We start from the raw sequence: 8,998 nt of genomic DNA, 5'->3' as shown, positions 1-8,998 counted from the left end.
TATACCAGACTTCTCTCACCTACCTCCCTTGATCCCTCAGTGTCTGTTCCACAGCCCCTTGCTCTCCCTCTGTATTGCAAACCTGGCTTGGACCACTTCTTTGCCCCCCCCCCAAATATATTTATTAAATTTTATAACAACAGCAAACAAAGAAAAACAAAACACTACATATAAAAATATAAACATACAAAAAATAGAAAACTACAAAACCACAGAAAATACAAAAAAATTAACTATATAATTCTTAATCTAAATCTAATACTGTTGACTTCCTCATTCCTCCTCTCACTGCGTTACATTGTAAATCTTCTTTAGTAATTTCTACTTCTTAACCCTTATCTTATTTTTCATTAAAACCAACTTAATTCTATACCTTTTATATCCTTATATTAAAACTTAACACATATTCCACATACTTTTATACACTTATAACTACATCTAACTATTAATTCCTCTACATGTTAATATCTACAACCTCTCTGTACCTCCTTCACTCAATGGAGTCTATCCTGTTATACGCTTATTCTTTAAATAAACTTTTAATTTCTTCCAATCCTCTTCCACCGCTTCTTTACTCCGATCCTGAAGTCTCCCGGTTAACTCTGCCAGTTCCATATATTCTATCATCTTCTTCTGCCATTCATCCACCGTTGGTAATTCCTCATTCTTCCAATTATTAGCTATTAGTATTCTTGCTGCTGCTGTGGCATACAGAAAGAAGGTAACATCCTTCCTAGGTAATTCATCTCCAATTATCCCAAGTAAAATGGCTTCTGGTTTCTTATGGACCACTTCTTTGACTCCTGTTCTGAATTCCCAGTCTCAGACTTTGGATCATCCAATACTCTAGTCTAGAGCCTATGTTCACATAGATATGCTCCCAGTCAATATGGAAGGTTCTAGGCCAACACCTGACCCTGAAGAAATCAAGGCTGCTTCAGCTCTTGAGTACTTGTGGTTCCTGACAAACTTACTGCTCCCACCCCCCTTTTCCGTTCTACTCAGCTGGGTGCAGCCTGGGAAAGCAGGGAGTGTTTGCTCAGCTGCTGGCTGAGGAGGAGCGATGGTCTCTGTGGGGAAATAATACAGCACTGTAGAAACAGGTGGCTGTGAGACACTGTCCCTACTCCATGTGCGACAGCACTAAAGGTCTTAACCCATTGTGAGGGATGCCGACTTTTTTCCTGGGAGCACTTTGCCATTTACACCAGCATTACTGGAACTATCTGGGCCCACTGCAGGTGAAGGCAGCTTTGTTCATCACTGCTTCATTACTTTGGGAAAAGGTACATTTCTGTGGGTTGTATCCAAATTCTACTCAGAGATGTCCCATTGAAATTAATGGATGTGACTACCTTAGGTCCATTACTTCTAATAGGTCTACTCTCAGTATAACCTAGTTGGTTACAACCCTGATTTCTTACTCAACTGCTCAAAGGCAGATGAACCGTGCCACTTTACCCATCCTCCTGCATCTCCACTTATCCTTCTAGAGCAGGCATCCCCAAACTTCGGCTCTCCAGATGTTTTGGACTACAATTCCCATCTTCCCCGACCACTGTTCCTGTTAGCTAGGGATCATGGGAGTTGTAGGCCAAAACATCTGGAGGGTCGCAGTTTGGGGATGCCTGTTCTAGAGCAAGGTTATTGTTATTGTGCTGGCAACAATGGATACTACAGGCAGCACCATCCCCTTTTCTGTTGGTGTGAGAAACGGTACTACAGATAGCTTAGCCAGCTAGTTCCCCCAGTTATAGACATCCAGGCAGTGGCGAACCTTGCTGCTTGGCTCCCCGGGGCGGCAAAGGCGAAGGTGCCCCCCGCTCGCACACAGCGGCCTGTAACGGGCTGCTGCTCTTGTGCGGCAGCCCGTTATGGGCCGCTGTGTGCCAGCAGCAGTGTGTACTGACTGCACATGTGTGGCATCCCGGCGCGTGCGCACTCCATACGCACCGGGATGCTGCACATGCACAGTCAGTACGTGCTGCTGCTGGCGCACGGCAGCCCCATGAGCCACTGCTCGCACACAGTGGCCCATCATGGGCTGCTGCTCGCATGCTAGCTGGCACGGCCCGCATACGGAGGCGAGGGGTGGGGAGGGGCGCCCCGAGTGGCGCCCCCCTAAGTGGAGCCTGGGGTGGCTTGCCCCCACCGCCCCCACCTTGCTACGCTATTGCATCCAGGCAGTATACTCTTAGATCTTGTTCTCAGGAGGAGTGATGGCAGGGAAATCAACTGCTGGGGTCATTTATTTACAGCAATGTCAGTTAGGCTTTCTTACTCCTGCTGCAATGGGATTGGCCTCAAAATGGCAAGTTTAATGCCTGGAAAATCCCAGAGTCAGCACTGAGAAAGGGCAAATCCAAGCATACTGCATTCCTCAGGCCGTGGGCCGGAGGTAGCAAGAGTCGGGCCTGTGCCTGCATGTAAAGTAGAGGACAATGGCAGCATTGACTAGGGGGCATCTCAAGAATGTGCTTGAGATCCTCACGTTGCACCCACATAGATAAACATACTCTGCAGTGCCTATAGACCCCTAGCTCTCTGGCTCCTGGGCATCTTGACCTTCCACCCACTTCATTTGCTCCAGGGGCTCCTGCCAGCCCCCAGTCCCATTCAGCTCTCCCCACCCCACTTTCCTTGTGAAGGTCATCTCAGCTTCTGCGCTCCAGGATCCTTTAACTTCTTTCCTCACCCATTTGTGGATTATATCGCCCTAGTGGCAACACACTCTGACCAACTCTGTGAACTAAGATGTTCATGGATGTGCAGGGAAGCGAAACTGGTGTGCCAGTCAAAGTATCACGTCATGTATAGAATTGTCATGTTGTTGCAAACTGGGAGGGGTAGCCCAACTGGGAGGGGTAGCCAATGCTGCTGAAGACAGAGTCAAGATTCAAGATGACCTTAACAGATTGGAGAACTGGGCTAAAACTAACAAAATTAATTTAATAGGGACAAATATAAGGTTATAGACTTAGGCAGGAAGAACCAGCCACACAAATGTAAGGTGGAAGACACCTGACTTAACAGGAGTAAATGTGAAAAGGGTCTAAGGGTCTTAGACCACAAGTTTAACACGAGTAAACAGTGTGATGCAGCAGCAAAAAAAAGCTCATGCTACTCTAGGCTAAATCAACAAAAACATAGCGTCTGGATCAAGGGATGTTCATAGTTCTGCTCTATTTTGCCTTGGTCTGACCACACCTGGCGTACTGTGTCCACTTCTGGGCACCACAATTTAAGAAGGATATTGACAAGCTGAAATACCGGTATGTGCAGAGAAGGGCAACCAAGAAGGTCAAGGGCCTGGAAACCAAGCCTAATGAGGGAGTTGGGTATGCCTGGTAAAGAGGAGACTGGGAGGGGATATGATAGCAATCTTCCAATATCTATCTGAACCTTCATAATAGGTTGCATTATCTAAATCAGTGGTGCCTTGAATGATAGTCAGGGTGCTACGGGCAACACTGGCTTCTGTCCCTCTTTCCTTCCCTACCTGCCCTCTGACGTCTCTGCCTCCCAAAGGCTTGCACAACTGTTAGTTACAGCAGCCCTTGCTACAAGCTCACCAGGCAAATGGTGCCTCTGCTGCTGGCCAGGGAGTGCTTCCCAGGCCCCTGTGGGGCAATGTGAGGAGGCAGCTCTATTTGGGGCAGGTGGCCACAGCTCAGAGACCGGGGCGGCAGCTGCAGCTGCCCAGAGGACTCCCAAGGAGAGGGGAGAAGAGAGGAGGCTGAGGGAACCCACAAGGGAGGGTTCGAAAAGGGGTGAGGGGCTGCCAGTTCTGCAGGCAAGGGGTGACGTAATTGGGCTCCTGAGCCCCACAGGGGTGCCACAGAAAGAACTTAGTTGGTCAAGGGAGCCGTGGACCCAAAAGGTTGACAACCTCTGATCTAAATCAATGCTTAGGTCACAGTATTTCAGCACTCTTAATATATAGACAGCATTCATATTTTATGGATTGCTTTTCTTCTACATTTGGTCTGAACTTGTATTTTACTAAAGTGCTTCGGTTGCTGATGACCGGATTTCTGAGAGCGCGCAGAGCGCATTCCTCTCGCGAATAATCACAGCTGGCAACCTCCGATCTAGAGCTAAGAGTCATGCATTCTAAACAGGTAAGACTTCAGTATCGCTTATTTTACAAAACAAGTGATAGATGGCGGGTTTCGAATTTTAGGGATGGAGAACCACGCTCTTCACTCTTTCTCAGTCTTTGTCCCCGAGAAGAAAGGAGAAGCGGTGGGCGGAGTTTGCAGGTGGGGCAAGGCCTGCGCTTTCCCCCTCCCACAAGAATTTTTAGGACAGGCCAATCGGGAAACGAAGAACCGGAATTCTATTCCCTCTGCCCAATAATAAGTCTGGCGGTGGGCGTGGCCTCGGTCCCTTGATGGGGGGCGTGATATATAGAACCCTGAGGGTGTGGCCAGGGGAGCGTGCGCCCGTTTCTGTACGCTGAGGAGGGGCGTGGTTTCCTTCGGCGAGAGGGCGTGTCCTGCGGTTGGGGGGAGGCAGGGCTCGCGCGAGGCGGAGCCCGGCGGGTTGGGTCGGGGCTGTCGCGAGCCAAACGGGCAGAGTCTGCCGAGCTGCGCTGCGCTGCGGCTCGGCCCGGGGAAAGGGTTCGTTGATTGGTTGCGGCGCGCTCGTGCCGGCGGTTGCTAGGCTCCTGTGCGCCGCCCCTCCCCCAGGTACGTGTCGCGGCGCCGTCGCGCTTGCTCGGTCGCCTCCTCTGTCGGTCACTGTGCCGGCGGCGAGTCCCGGGAGGGAGCGGCCTCCTCACTGGGGCTTCTCAGGGGCTGGCGGGCGGGGGACGAGCGGGAGCGCGCCGCGGTAGGTGAGCCCTGGCACCAGGGAAGCTCCGTGGGGGCGGCAGCGGCAGGCAGCACCGGCGCGGGGCCCTTGCAGGCCCGGGATTCGGGGAGCCCCCGAGGCCTCTCCAAGGAGCTCTGGCTAGAGCTGGATCTCCTGGCGGATTTCAAACTCTCACCTCTCCTCCACTGATCCCTCCTCGCTCGTGCTCGCTCTCCCTGCGCCCCGAATCTCCTCCTCCACTCTCGGTCTTCCTCTTCCCTACGACCATCGCGTGGAGCATCTCACCTTGGGCCTGGGCCACGGTCTTCCCTTCCTGGAGGGGCGTCTGATGGTAAGGCAGGTGGGGGGGGGTAGATCGGGCCCCCACCAGAATGCAGGTGGACGTGCGATACTGGCTGAGCAGGTGCAATTGGCGGTGGGAGCACTGCTCTCTCTCCTCTCCTCGTGTGTGTGTGTGTGTGTGTGTGTGTGTGTGTTTAGCATTGAGGTGCGCCGCAGGCAGGGTCGGCGATACTGGGTTGCGATTGAAGGGTCTCTGGATTCTAGGCGGTAGGAAATAGTGGCCTTGGGGTACCATGATGTTTTGTTGAGACTGGGAAACTGGGCCATCTTTAACGTACAGTATAGGGAAATCTTTGAGGTCCTGGTAGAAGATTGCTGCCGTGCCTTTGCCATTTTGGGAGTGTTGCAGGCCCCCTTTCATTAAAAAAACTCTGCAGTTGCCTGCCATGTTGAGGAATGAGTTCTCTGTTAGTTAGTGTTGCACGAGCACGCTGCTGTAAGGCCTAGGCTAAGTGTTCTTTTTCAGGAGCTCCCTTTTTATATTACCGTCATGCTGAATCTCTAATGGTTCAACCTTATATCTGCAATCTAATTTAGCAATGTTAATTTCTAAGGCCCTAAATCGGCACCCACAGTTCCCTGATTGAGAAGAAAGTGGTAGCTGATAGAATTACTTGAGGCTAACTATAGTAGTAATAGCCATGCCACTCAGTGCTTCAGATCTGTGTTCCACATACAATCTCTGTAATCCTTGTAAGGTTGCTACCAAATTCTGTGCTGTTATTGTGGTCTGGACTATTTGGCCAATTTCTACAGCTGGAAGTGCTAGAAACTTTATAACTGCTAAGTAGGAGCCATTGCTTCTCTGTAGTAACATGTTTATATGCTGGGACTGCTTTAGTGTCTGTATCCTGGAGAGCCAGGCCTGCAGGAATCATTGACAATGAACATGTTAAGTGCAAGTTTGTTTTTTAAAAAATAAATTCATTCACCAGAGGTACTATTGATTTGTAAAGCGATGCCTTGGAACCATTATTCTTGTTGTAGGTAATGCGGTCATGATACCAGTAATTGCTGGCTGTTCCACCACATGCAGAATGAGCACTGCATTCCAAAAGCTTAATCCAGTACAGGAATCTAGTCTAGTACAACTTATAAAAAAGCTCAGTATATTTAGAAGCAACATGTAAGGGCGTGTTAAAACAGCAGCTTTCCTGGTCTGGTGTTGTAGTGCACAATTGGAAATACAATAGTGAGGCTAGAAAAGGCAATATAGTATACAGTACCTTTTCCTTGCACCACTCTGATTTCCCAGTACTTTTTGCTGGCTGTATCCATGGTTAGGGGACCAGTGTGCACTGAAGTACCCTCTGTGTAATCACTGCAGGGATTGGATGTGCTGAATTGTATATTTGATCCTCTAAATAGGGCACACCCACTTGATGTTAAGGTGTTTAATGGATTGGAGTCCAGGGGAAACAACTGATTTAAATTACACTGAAAACACTTTAGAAAACTAAGTAAGCTACTATACATGTAGCTCTTTTAAAATGCTTGTTCAGGTAGCTTGATCAACTATTCTAAAGCAAATTCACTGAAGGTGAGGTAGGGAGGTTCCTTAGAAGAGATAGCTGTGCCATTCTTCTAGCAAAATTTTTTGTTGGTAGTATGCATATTTGCTAGCAAAATAATTTCTGTCCTGTATGACTTGAGAAAGTAGTATGACCAAAGGTATAAATACCCTAACAAAACTTCAGATTTTTTTGAGAACATGGAAATAGCTCCATCTTTAACATGCTTTGTGTTTTTACATGTGATGCATTAGATCTATAAAACTAGGTATTAGCCCTTTGAGAGAGAGAGAGAGCAGCATGACTTTCTGCTGTTGTGCTCTCTCCTACTAATATTTCGCAGTGGAAAGTTACATTGTAAACAACTTCCATATCAATTTATATGTCACTTGCTGATTATCAGATAGATAAAGTCCTGTACCATGTTTCTAAGCTATTCGGGTCCTTGAATACATTTTTGGAAACTAAGTATTTGATACAAGAACAGATATGGATGTTTGACACTCTCTGGACCAACTAGAAATTTATTATTAGCTGGCAAACTGAAGATATGCTAGTACATGTGATGTTTCCTGAAGGGAGCCTTTAAAGTGAAGTATATATTCAGTGCTATTAAACAATAGTAAGAAGCAGTTCTATAAAAGCTCAATTCTAAATGACAACTTCCACAGGGGAAAGCCTCAGCAGTCTGTTGCAGTAAAACTGATAGAGTGTTGTGGCACCTTAAAGAGTAATGGATTTCTTAGGACATAAGCTTTCATGGATGTTAATCTTTTTGCAATCAGAGTGGGTGTCTTCTAGATTGTCACTGCTGGCTGAAAAGTAATGACTTTCCTACCCTTGTGTCCGACAGACTAGAGGCTGATAAGCATTTAGGGGAAGTTTAATATGTGGAAGTGGGTGGGTTCCCCTCTTTTGAAGAAAAGTGGCCCCTGTAGTATCAAACCGGGCGGGGGGGGGGAGAACCTTTTGACTAAAATGCCCATTATCTACACACCACTTTATGCTAATTTGCTAATTGTTAAACTGTGTTGAGGTACAGTAAGGTAAAGGGACCCCTGACCATTAGGTCCAGTTGCGGACGACTCTGGGGTTGTGCCGCTCATCTTGCTTTACTGGCCGAGAGAGCTGGTACAGCTTCCGGGTCATGTGACCAGCATGACTAAGCCGCTTCTAGCGAACCAGAGCAGCATATAGAAATGCTGTTTACCTACCTGCCGGAGCGGTACCTGTTTATCTACTTGCACTGCCGTGCTTTCGAACTGCTAGGACCAGGGACCAAACAACGGGTGCTCACCCCGTTGCGGGGATTCGAACCGCTGACCTTCCAGTCTGCAAGCCCTAGGCTCTGTGGTTTAGACCACAGCGCCACCTGTGTCTTGTTGAGGTGCAGTACTGTGCTGCAAACATGCAGTGATAAATTAATTACTTTGGACTCCCAGGATCCTTTATTTATCTACCAACAGTAAAGGCTTTTTGTTGCAACTCTGCACAATCTTCTGTTCTGAGTGTATGTCTTGCAGTTGGTTTCCACTGGAGGTGGGCAGCTCTTTGCTGTTTCTGCATTAGTATTCAGTAGAGAATTCAGTTACTCCCCAGTTCAGAGATGCAGCTGAATTACCTGCCGTGAGAGGAGGTGCTTGTTGCATCCACTCAGGATGCACAGCCTCTAAATATTGATTCGGACAGAAGCAAAGTAGGGTAATAATTATATGTTCGCAAACCTTTTCAGGCATAAGATATCTCAAATTCTAATTCTGAAAAATGCATCCTTCCCTACCCATCTTGAAGTTTGTGCTACTTTGCTACTGTGCTACTTTAGACTGATGGCAATCAGCATAGCTCCTGTGCCTACTGCACATGAGTTTTTTTTTTAGTTTGCATGCCTATTTCCTGCAAAACATTGAATGGAAACAACTGAAGTGTGTTGAGAACATGGTTCTGAAACTTTAGATCATTTTGGAGTAATGGAATTTGAAAAAGGACAGCACTTATAGGTGACTTTCCTGGCTGTTATTTATGCTGGGATGTTAGCTTTGGAGCCATTCACATACACCTAGATGTTTCCATTTGATCTGTTTTCCAGTTTTCTTACATGTGCTTCCTGCAGTTGTCCTTTTGTCTAAACAGTGTGCTGGAACCTCTGGCACCAGTGTGGAGAACCAGGAATGCATTCTTGATGCTAAATATTCTGGCTTTGTTTCAGTAAACGTGGGAGAGAAGCCTTAGCTTCCACAAGTCGTCTCCTTATTAAATGCAAATTGATTGACACATATTTGAGTTCAGTAGTTTAAACCTCAATACATGTGAGGTCCTACTTTTTTTTACTT

At 47.4% G+C, this 8,998-nt stretch overlaps 1 protein-coding gene across 3 annotated transcripts in view; it reads left to right on the top strand.

Annotated features, from left to right (window-relative positions):
• Positions 1-4,538: 4,538 nt before the first annotated feature.
• DAG1 (dystroglycan 1) overlaps positions 4,539-8,998 on the top strand; it is a 70,879-nt gene continuing 66,419 nt past the window's right edge. The window contains exon 1 of one of the 3 annotated variants that reach the window (XM_035105911.2): positions 4,539-4,691. The gene's annotated coding sequence lies outside the window, so the exon portion shown is untranslated. Of the gene's footprint in view, positions 4,692-4,733; positions 5,147-8,998 lie in introns of those variants that run through there. The other 2 variants (XM_035105914.2, XM_035105913.2) reach the window with 2 other exon arrangements.

Source organism: Zootoca vivipara, chromosome 2, assembly GCF_963506605.1.
Source record: "Zootoca vivipara chromosome 2, rZooViv1.1, whole genome shotgun sequence".
NCBI lineage: Eukaryota > Metazoa > Chordata > Lepidosauria > Squamata > Lacertidae > Zootoca > Zootoca vivipara.
Note: the sequence above shows the minus strand (reverse complement) of the source record. Positions and strands in the feature narration are given on the sequence as shown.